We start from the raw sequence: 11,028 nt of genomic DNA, 5'->3' as shown, positions 1-11,028 counted from the left end.
AGTAATGGCAGTCTGCTACTGGCGCCCAAAGGGCTTGCCACGTAGTGCGAGTCAAAGGTCCAAAGGTCGAGCTCTGAAAGATGGCACGCCTTGGCGCCCATGCACCGCTCAAGGTCGCTCCATCGGATTCAAACTTCTCTCCTTTGCTCGACAGCTCCTTCCAACTCCTTTAGCCAGTCCTTTCCTTCCACTCAACAAATGCTCAAGGACCATCTCAGAAACTTCTTTGAGTCATGGTGTGAGCTAGGCCTTGGCAACGACGATGTTTGCAGTACCAACGCAAAGTGGAAAGAGTCTCTCATAGTTGAAAGATATATGGGCGATCTCGATGGCTTTTTGTTCCGTAAAAGCTTTGGCAAGCTTGAACTTATGCCTTAGGTAGGGTCTCCAAGAACCAAAGGTGTTTTGGCAAGGTTGAACTTATGCCTCAGGTAGGGTCTCCAAGAACCGAAGGTGTCCCATGTACAAATATTCAAGTACCAAGAGCTGGAGCAAGTGATTAGCGGGTTTGTGAAGAAGGACGAGATGGGGAAAGGGAGGATGTGTTCGAGGGAGTCCTCAGCAACAACCGAGGCAATAAAGCAAGCATTTGTAGAGCAGCGATGGGCAATGAGCTTGACCTCTTGTCATGGTGGCTGAATCACACTCATTTGCTCATTTCACCAAGATTCTGCGACGATTCAATGGAGGGGTTACTGGTATACGAGTTCATGGCCAACGAACTCTGCGATAGCAGCTACATGGCAAGAGAAAGGGCCAACTGGGATGGGCGAGGATGTTGAGTATGGCAAGTAGCTCGAGTCTTGGAATAATTCCATGGATATGGTTGTCTTTCCGTGATCCATAGAGGGATGATAGTTTTCCAACATTGGATAGAAGGTAGGGCACGACCTTCAAATTTTCCCATCACGATGTCTAGTGGCACTGGCATCATTACATGACTTGAAGTGGCCCTCTTCTACCATGGTGATGAACACAATGGATCTGGATTTGAACCTGATACCTCCCCGTGCACCTTGTGTAGCCCACTACACGTCTCTAAGGTTGTATTAGGAAGAAACTGCATGTGCAGGAAATGGACATTGATTTGGAGGATACAACCCTCGTCCATCAATTCCTCTCAGAGGATATACTCTCGCACACAATAAAGCTTGGATTTGTCAAAATCATCATACCTCCTCGATCATGATATGGAACTCAAGCTGAAATAATAGCAACTCCATAACAATGATTTTTGAAAGCATAGACTTGAGATCTACCCAACTTATTCCAGGAGCAGCAGTGTTGGAATTCTAATTTTTTCTTAGTCGTTTCTCTACTCTTGCTTCAACAAATGAATGAGCTTGGTTACTTGACTGCTCTAAGCTCTGTCAAGGTTGAAGCAAAATTTTATTTTATTAAAAATTATGTCATCCTATCATTGCTCACACTGCTTTTCCAGCATGAACAGATTTGGGAAACTTTAGATACGCATTACCAGAGCTCTAGATTTGGGAAACTCTAGATACGCATTACCAGAGCTCTAGATTTGCAAATTATTGGCTATCACAAACATCTTGATGGAATTTTGTCCAAAGGTAAGGTTATAAGCTTATTTTAATAGTGTCGTTTCAAGAACCGCATTTGGGATTAGTGCAAGCTGGGTGTTCGACCTGTGAATTGATTAGTTGATTTTGATGATTATTATAGGAATTGTTTCTCTGGCCAAAGCCTCCAAGAATTATTTCTCTAGCCAAAGCCTCTAGTGAGCCACATAGTTTGACTTGCCAACAATCAAACAGCTAATTGAGATGATTATTACAGGAAGTGTTTCTCTAGCCAAAGCCTAAAGTGAGCCACACTCATAGGAATCAGTAAGGAGGAATTGAATTCTTTGTGAGCCACACTCATAGGAATCAATAAGGAGGAATTGAATTCTTTGTGGTGAAGATTGCAAGGTGGCCTAAGATCATGGCAATCCTAGCATTGAGGCTTGAGGCAATCCATAGAATATTGATAGAGTTGATGTCTTGGATCATCCATATTGTGGCAATAAAAATAGGAGATAGAGTAGAACTAGCCACTTCTAGAGGATGTGACCATCAATTTGCTTCCGTGATTAGGACAATTAGTTAGGACCATCTTGGTAGCGTTGAGGTCCATTTTATTACATATTTGTAGAAGAAGAGAGGATAACATTTGAATCTTGAAAGGGACTTGGGGTTTCTTTTCCATTCCATCTCTATTAATTTTGACATTTCATTTTCAAGTTATGGTGTGTGGAAGTTTGCAGAGTATTTTCCAAGTATTGGAAGTTTTTATTGATTGTATATTTGAAATTTAGTTGAAAAAAGAAAAGAAAGAAAGCATACCACTTGGATGGTGGGTCACTCAAGAGTGGCGAGCCCAAGAGAGTAGCCATCTCTTCTCTGTATATATTAAGGAGAGAGGAGGTTGAGACTACCATGTGTCATATGGAGAGTACCATGTGTGTCATGCAAAGAGGAGGCTAAGGTTGCCACATGTCATGTAGTGGGAGAAATTGGAGTAGCCATGTGGCAGCTAGGGTGGCCACATGGCAGGATTGGAGGAGGAAGAGGAGCTAAATGGCAAGAGCATAGGACAAGGCTTGTTGCCTTTAATGCATGGAGCCCCTCGTTCAATTTTTGAATATTAAATCACCATTAGCTGCCCATGTCTTTTTCCCCATTAATAGCCATCCACATCAATAGTACTTAGAGTTGGGAGTGTGCTTTCCCAAAGTTGCTAGGATTTCACGTGTGAACATATTACTTAAGAGAAAAATCATCTCCACTCTCTTTAGATTTCTGAGTTGAGAGACTTCTAAAGAGCTGATTCAACTTGGGTTGAAGGTCTTTGAGAGCAGACCAATTTGCTAGGGGCATCCAGGGTTTACCGTGAGATTATTGCCCTAGATATGCAGCATCTCCAGTCTATTCAGACTACCAAGTTGCACTAGGATCATTCAAAATAGTTGGTTCGAGGTGAGATCAAGCTTTGTAAGAGAACAGCAGTTTGTCAAGGCCATTAGAATAACACCCTTCACTGTGTTTGCCTACATATAAAGCAATTCCAGTCACTTGAGCAGGTCGAGTTGAGGCAAGATGTTTCTTAAGAGAGGATTAGCAAGCTTCCTCAAGGCTGAGGTATGTTTACAAATTAGGAGTTGGTTAGCATCTGTGCGTACATTATGCAAAGATATCTTTACAGGTTTTCTTAAAAATGATGTGTATATGAATCTTATTTGAGCCAAAGCAATTGGGTCAATAACCAACAATCCATTTTCACCAAGGAACGAGACCCAAAGTATTTGGAGTGTCTTGAGCTAGCAGGGGATATTACTAGCAAGACAATTTTGAGAGAGGTAGAGGGTGTACAAAGGAGTGTAATTAAAGAGTATTGGGCTAGAGGGCCAGAGAAAGAATTGAAGGAGAGGTTGAGGAACCAAAGGGAGGGGAGGAGGGAGAGATGGGATCATGGAGGAAGAAGTTAGCTCAGAGAATGAGATGTAGATTGGGATGGGGAAGGAGAAGTCTATAGAAGACACCAGTCCAAGGAGGGTAAGAGGAGTGTTTCTAGGTTGAGAGCTTGGCAAACAGATTGAGACCAAGCTTAATTGGAGAAGGGTATCCTTGACATCATCCTATAGGTTTTGGTGGAAGATGAAAAAGAAGCACTGATCTAGATCCATAGGAAGGTGTGAGCTCTATTGGCCATAGGCCAAATCATTGCGGGAGAAGACAGTGATGCAACCAAAAATGAGCCTATCAAAGGTGGAGTGATAGGCCCGGGTACTGGGAGGTTGCAGACAAAATTCAGAGAGGAGGAACTGATCATGCATGGGAAAGGGGTTTTGGGTGCAATGGATTTTCTAGCAATTGAGGAGGGAGCAAGCAAGAGGAACAATGCAAGCAACAACAAGGCATTGGTTGAGGGCAACTTGGCGAAAGCTACCAATGAAGCTAAGGCAAGAAGAAGAGAAAGAGTCCAAGAGTCAAGAGAGGAGGATAGCCAAGATTGGAGGGAGGAGAGCCAAGAGAGGAGGGAAGTGAGAGAGGGGTAGAAGGAGGTGGGATAGGGCCAAGGGATGGCATACAAGGGGTAGGGAGAGTTTGAGGGAGATGAAGGAGCCCGATTAATTCGGCACAACAAGCTTACATTAAATTTTTCAATTCGATGAGAGGGGATTTCTTTAGCTTCCATAGTTTATGGGGTGCAATCGATATTAATTAATTTTAGTTTTGAATAAAAGGGAGTAGGGAGAAGTATTTTGCAAAGATGGAATGCAATTGTAATATGGATTTAGAGTAGCAACATCTATTTTTTCTCTTATACATCACCTCAAAAGAAACCATGCAATACTTGAAAACCACCACCTTCATTCTCTTCATTGCCCCTAATCTTCTACTCATCAACATTGATTATTTTGAGGAAGGCAAAGCAAAGGAACTTCTGTTGGTGTGGAGGAGCAACTCCTTCCATGAGCTCTCTCGATTGGAAAGTATAGAAAGTATACAAGTTGTGTATACTTTGATGTCATCCCCAATATTGTTTGGTGTGCAAGGATTGCATGCTTGACCTCAATAGAATCCAACAAAGTTACTCTTGCTCCTCCAATCACCTACAGATCCTATAAATGTTTCAACAAAAAACCTTGAATCTTATCTTCTATTCTATGCCATGTGGTAGGAGATGGAGTGGAGGGGAAGCTAGGAGATGTGCCACGTGTTGCCTTCTCTTTCTCCCAACATTGCCATGCATGCTTCACAGTTCAAAATTCTCAAGGATTGTATTTTATATCCCTGGCATGAGATTTTCTTTCTCCACCTTTAATGGGCTTCTTGCCATCAGCATCTCAGCATGGGCTTTCTCACTTCTCGAAGATTGTTACTGCCCATCCCAACATGAAACTTGCCACAAAGTTTCCCTACAAATAGTTGAGCCAATCGCTATGAATCAATTTAACTATATCCCATTCAGCTTTCACGACCTCTATAAAGAAGCACCATGGATTTGTTGCTATACCTCAAGAGATCCAACTCAAACAACTAGCTTGAGAGAGTTATAAATTCCAAGGTAGAGACCTTTGTAAAGGGCAATGCCTACACGATGATGCATTAAAGCCACGATAGAGACCTATAATGCCATCGAATTTGAGATTTTTATTGTACACATCAAATAGGCCATTGAATTGGTATTGCATTGGTTGCTCGGACATTGGTGCCATGTCTCACATCTATACATGCATGTAGTCCAGTGAATAAGGAGATAGGGATTTGTCTCGCATCTGTGGATGCACGTCTTGGCATTTGTCTCGCATCTGTGGATGCACGTAGTCTAGTGAATAAATAAATAGGGATGAATCCACCCTTGCAACTTTGGCAGTGGCCAAATTCCTTACAGACCATTTCCAATATCCATCTGTGTCTTTTTGGAAGTTGAAGAGGGCATGGAAGTAGTCCTTGAATGCAAAATTGATAGCTTATGCAACAAAGATGGAGCTAGCTTCACATATCAAGTTGTACATAGATTGATGGAGGAGAAAGAGTAGGATGTTGATCGATTGTGTAGAATACGGATGTGTGAGAACAAAATGGTATGATCTATTGCTCTTATCTATGTGGGGAAGTATCGGCGGATGAAGTTAGTGAGATCGCCTCTCCACAAAGAAAGAATGCCCTCCTTCTTAGCAATCTTGGAGAAGCAATGACCAATCCCTTTGTATGGCTCTATGAGCTTGACCATCTTCATTATCTCTCCTTGATTTTGAATTAAAAGCTTGCCTCTTTTAATGGGAGCCAATGTAATATTGGACACTGAGTTGATATTCCTGCTATGAAGAAGTTCGGTATGAACATTTGTGGTGGCTGATGTCTTTCTACAGGCAACAAATATCCTCTACGATGATTGCTTTTGTCAAAAGGCAAATGCAATTTATTAAGCACAATTTAGCTTGAATGTTCCTATTGAATCCAAGGCATAGGTGTGTATCCTAATTCATTCTATCATCATAAAAGTGTAATCAATTTTCTCTTGCTACTCGACTTGCGATTGCTTTCTCCTTCCATTAAATCTCCATCATGGATTCTGCCACCATGAACAATCTCTAGAACTTCCTTCCTTTCCCCTTCCATTGAATGCCCATCATGGGCTCTACCATGAAAAATCTCAGGAACTTGTTGCCTTTCAAAAAGTTTAGCCTTAGTAACAAGTTACAAATTCTCACCACTCCTAAATTGAGATTTTTCTTTAGAAACTTATAACGAAGGTACTTATCCTTCCAAGCAAGCAAGGATTCATCAATGATAGCTTGAATGAGCTTGCTGAATTTTGTTTACAAATCAAGTCAAATCTTTTTCCTACAATGCCAAAAATGAATTCCCAAGTACATCCACATTTAAGTCTTCAAGGTCATCAAAGTCCACCAAGAGGTAAATAGTCATGCAGCCATCAACTGAACAGTCAGATGCTACTGCATAGTCCAACCAAACAAAAGCAAGCTACTACCATGAGTTGCAACAACAAACCCGCACCATAAACAAGTCTTGCACAAAGAAAATGCGAGTCGTGCATGACACCTGCTGAAGCAGGATCTAATGCCACTATAGGGGCAGACACGTGCAACCAACCAAAGACTGCCAAGTGTTGTTTGTATGAGCATCGAGTGTGTGGGGGGTCCAATCCCTGCCTCCTATCCATGCGAGCCTCCTCAAGGTGAGATTTGGGATGAATGTCTAAAAATTGATTTTTTTCATGTGTGCAGGTTGTTTGGTATGTTCAACAAAGTATCTCATACTCACATGCTTAAAAATGTTGGGCTTATGAAGATATAAGTGATATGAGATGCTCCATGTGCAACTTGTTAATCAACAACATTATGAGGATCATTCGTGCACACTATATAATGAGAATGTCACTCCATATCTACACTCTCTACTAGATGGTCATCCAAATGAAAGCTTAGTTGAAGAGAGCTACAAGAGGCCTTGCAAAGGTTATCCCAAAAGACACTTAAAACTTTGGGAGAGGATCAAAAGGTCTCTTAGTTTTCAGCCCAGGTTGTAGACGTTCAAGCAAATCAATCAAGGCAATTGTCAATGGTAATTCTACTGGAAGGTGGACACATCTCTTGCTACAATTGTTATGACAAGAATGAGACCATGATGAACAAGATGCTAGCCTCCATCAAATATAAGCTTTACACCAATTAGATGGTGCTCTAGGTAAATCATCATGCAAAGCAATGCCTACAAGATCATTAAAACTACAACCTAATCAATCATATAAACGTTGGTTATAGTGTCCACAATGGTAGGAATTCAGGGTCAATCACATTTGGTTAAGATACAACATTTGTGAGAGAATGGATATAGAGTTTGATTATTTTGGTGTTGTACATTCTACTGTTAAGGAGTTGCTAATTATATGGACATGAGATATGTTTGAATGGAGTGAAAAAAATTTCACTCCATGGAAAATTTAAAACAATACTACATGTGATAAATGTTGGATACTATATAAAATATTGTCAAATAGGTGGATGGTAAAAAGATCTCCAATTGAAGGAGCTTGCTCCATTAGCACAAGATTTTCTCCTTAAGCATTGAGAACTACATCCTTTTTGCCCTTGTAGACTAATGAACATGACCCATATTGAGAGGCCATTTGCCCAATTCCATGTGAATAAAGAAGGAATTCATGACATAGACAAGGATTTGGATAGCCAAAATATTGGAGGGATTTCCTTCCCCAACACATGATGGTTTGTGGTAGATTGTAGATTTTTCCCTTGAGTTTTTTTGAATGGTATAGTGGATTTGTGATGGCACTAGATAGGAGGCATGCTAGGCTAGGCTAGATAGCAACCATAATGAAATGGAAATGGAAAGCAAAAGGAAATGAAATGGTAGAAAGAAATGAACAACCAAAGGAAAGTACTTACATAATCGAAGAGGCTTAAGGCTTGATTGATTTGACAAGTGAAAGTACAATGCCTTCATATGATAGGAATACACATGCTTAGTTTCAAATGTATATGGGATAACTCCCAATATGACGCGTGGCACTCCTAGACATCTAGTACTATAAAACTCACACTAGGACTCAGTAGAACATACCAAAACTGACTCAACTTGACTCCATTTCCTAACACCCCCCGTGGAGGAAAGGTGAGTGACTATTGGACTGGGACCAACAACATGACAATGATAGTCATCGAACTATGCAATGACAGTCTAGAACTAGACATGGCTCCCATGCTAACTCAAAGGCAAGTGAGCATGGTATAGACTTAGAGCATGGCTCAGAGGCTCATCATGCATGGATGTATGGACAACTCAGAGATCTAGTAGATCAATGCATCAACATCCTAGAATTCACATGCCAAGCCTGATAAATGGATCTATCAAAGCCAATACATGGCTCCCATAGTACATCCCCCTCCTGCTTGCTCCATGAACTAATGAGGGACATGGAGCCACACACCATAGAAAACCCATACACCATTTTAGGAGGACTATCCAAGGTAGAGAACCTTTATTGACACAACACACATGATTTATTGCATTCATTTTTGGAAAATATCCCTAGGGAAAAGTACCTAAATACAACATGCTTAGAAAATAAATGGATCATCATCTACATCTTCATCTACCTTCTCAACCTTATCTCTAAATATATATAGAGAAGAGATGATATGATCAAAAAGGCATTATTGCCAATGTACCCACATAGCATACTATAAATTGTTAGGAAATGGAGTCAAATTGAATCAGTTTTGGTATGTTCGAGAGAGAGTTTGAGTGAAGGGGGGGCAGGGGGGTTTTTGTGACAATACTTTGCCCCTTGATCAACATTATATGACTGCTTATCAATTGTAATCATAGAATAGAGCCAAGCTAAGTGGTTCCTACGATGGATGGGATCTTGAAACTTGAAATTTAATTTCTTGAAATTGAGACCCAGTGGAGCGGGTCTCTAATGGGTCTCTAACCCATCATTGACAGGACGTGCTACTTGTTCAAAAAATGACCAAGAAAAAGAAAATTGAATATGGATTTAGAAAATCAAAATAAAGAAACAATCAGAAGACCTTAATTTTCTAATGTAAAAGGAAAAGTTCAGGGGTATAGATACTTCACCGAAATGATGACCCCGCCTTAACGGTCAAAGTTCATAGAATGCAGAATTTCATTAAAATCGATAACTAGTCTATTTAGGGTGTACTTTTAGGGCTTGGATTATCCTTATGCAAAAGATTTGAATGGGTGAAAGAGAAGATTAAACAAAAGCTTCGGGCCTAAGCTTGGGGATGGAATGCTTGTCTGTAGTTCATCAAGCATATTCTCTCGGCCTCACCTGCCATGTAGTCTCAGTTTGGAATTTCAAGGATTGCCATTGGAGGGAAATTAAGAAGCTCTTTTGAGCCTTTCTATGGTTGAGGAAGATGGTTCGAGGTTGTTGCATTGTGTGTCGTGGGAATAGTTGAAAGCCCTTAAGATCCTTGGTGGCCTTGGTTAACACAATATAGGTTCTTGAAAGAGAGCTTTAATATGCAAATGGATGGCTCACCTATTTGAATGTCAGGACCATGGGTAGAAGAAATTAAATGGTTTGTGGAAAATGGTTCTAGTAGGGGTAGGGAGATGGGGCTCTTGTGGTATGAGAAGCTTTTGTTGTGGTTCCCACTGAAAATTCTTGGTTTGATATGGCAAGAGGCCTAGTGGATGCTTGGGAGTGCTATGGTGCCTTAATCAGATGGAAGGGCAGAGAGTGTCTTAAGGGAGATGCTAGTTTATTAGAAAATGTTTGTTGGAGGTGGGAACCTTTGGCCGATGGCAACCTTCCTTGGGCTAAGTCTATGCAAAAAAAGCAAGTGAGATGCTATCTACAGTTATGGAGCAAGTCACACCTCTTTGTTTGAGGACGCCAACTTGTGTACCATCCAAGCAAAGCACATCATGGTCATGGGATGTGAGGGTTTCTTTTTGGAAGCCTTTGAGTTTAAGCTATTGTGAAGATTGAGATGGTGCTTTTGGGGCAAAGGTTGTGGGGGATCTACTATAGGGGTGTCCTATTAACCCCTTTCCATCACATCATTGGAGAGTCAACTAGTGGATAATCAGAAGGATGAAGTTGAGAGGATTACTACCAAGGTGGTATATTGGATGCTTTTGGATGGGCTTCTCTAACAAATGGAACCTAAGATGTAGTTTTAGCTAGTGGACAGCCAAGTGTTGTGACATTTGGGAATCCCACATGTGGGGTAAGATGAGATTTCTTCTTTGGAAGCTATTGTAGCTTTGGTTGCCTACACCGGCTCTATGGGTTGTGAGGAAGGTTGGGCTCATGGGCCGATTTGCCATTAGAACAAATTGGAAGTTAGCTTTGCTAGGGGATATTGAAAGGATCCAATCCATGCTTATTTGTTATTAATTATATGCGAGGGCCTTTGTTTTATTGTTAGTTTGCTAATTGGAATCAATAGATTTTTCAAAGAAATGTTAATGTGGGGTTTTGACTCTCTCTCTCCCCCCCCTCCACATGTGACCTTCATAATGCTCCCAAAAATGGGGTCTTAAAAAAATTGAAGAAAAAACTCAGGAATTGTTGGTGTAGAGGGCACACCCCCTCTAGCCTTAGTGAATGCGCTCCCACCCCCCGCTCACCACTCTCGCCCATTTTTAAATTCCAAAGAAGCTTTGAGAAATTCTATAGAAGGTGTGACGGTGACACAAGAACATGTAATGTGCACAAGTTTGCTGCTACTTCCAAGTACATTGCCTCCAAGGACTAGGTACAATCACAACAACATACGGTTCCCCTACTAGTATGTAGAATTGATGTTGTTTTCTCTCTCGAACTCAATGCTCTTGCTCTACACATGTTGTTGCTTCCAAGTACATTGCCTCCAAGAACTAGGTACAATCACAACAACATATGGTTCCCCTACTAGTATATAGAACTGATGTTTTCTCTTTTGAACTCAATGCTCTTTCTCTACACATGTCACCTTCAAAAAGCTCCCAA

At 41.0% G+C, this 11,028-nt stretch overlaps 1 pseudogene; it reads right to left on the bottom strand.

The window, feature by feature from the left end:
• Positions 1 to 4,870: 4,870 nt before the first annotated feature.
• LOC147885428 (ADP/ATP translocase 3, mitochondrial-like) lies at positions 4,871 to 6,134 on the bottom strand (annotated as a pseudogene).
• Positions 6,135 to 11,028: the final 4,894 nt, after the last annotated feature.

The sequence above is a fragment of the Dipteris shenzhenensis genome, chromosome 25 (genome assembly GCF_047967505.1).
Source record: "Dipteris shenzhenensis isolate YYH24624 ecotype China chromosome 25, Dip_SZ_1.0, whole genome shotgun sequence".
Taxonomy (NCBI): domain Eukaryota; kingdom Viridiplantae; phylum Streptophyta; class Polypodiopsida; order Gleicheniales; family Dipteridaceae; genus Dipteris; species Dipteris shenzhenensis.
The sequence above is the reverse complement of the archived record's forward strand: the minus strand, read 5'-3'. Positions and strand labels throughout refer to the sequence as shown.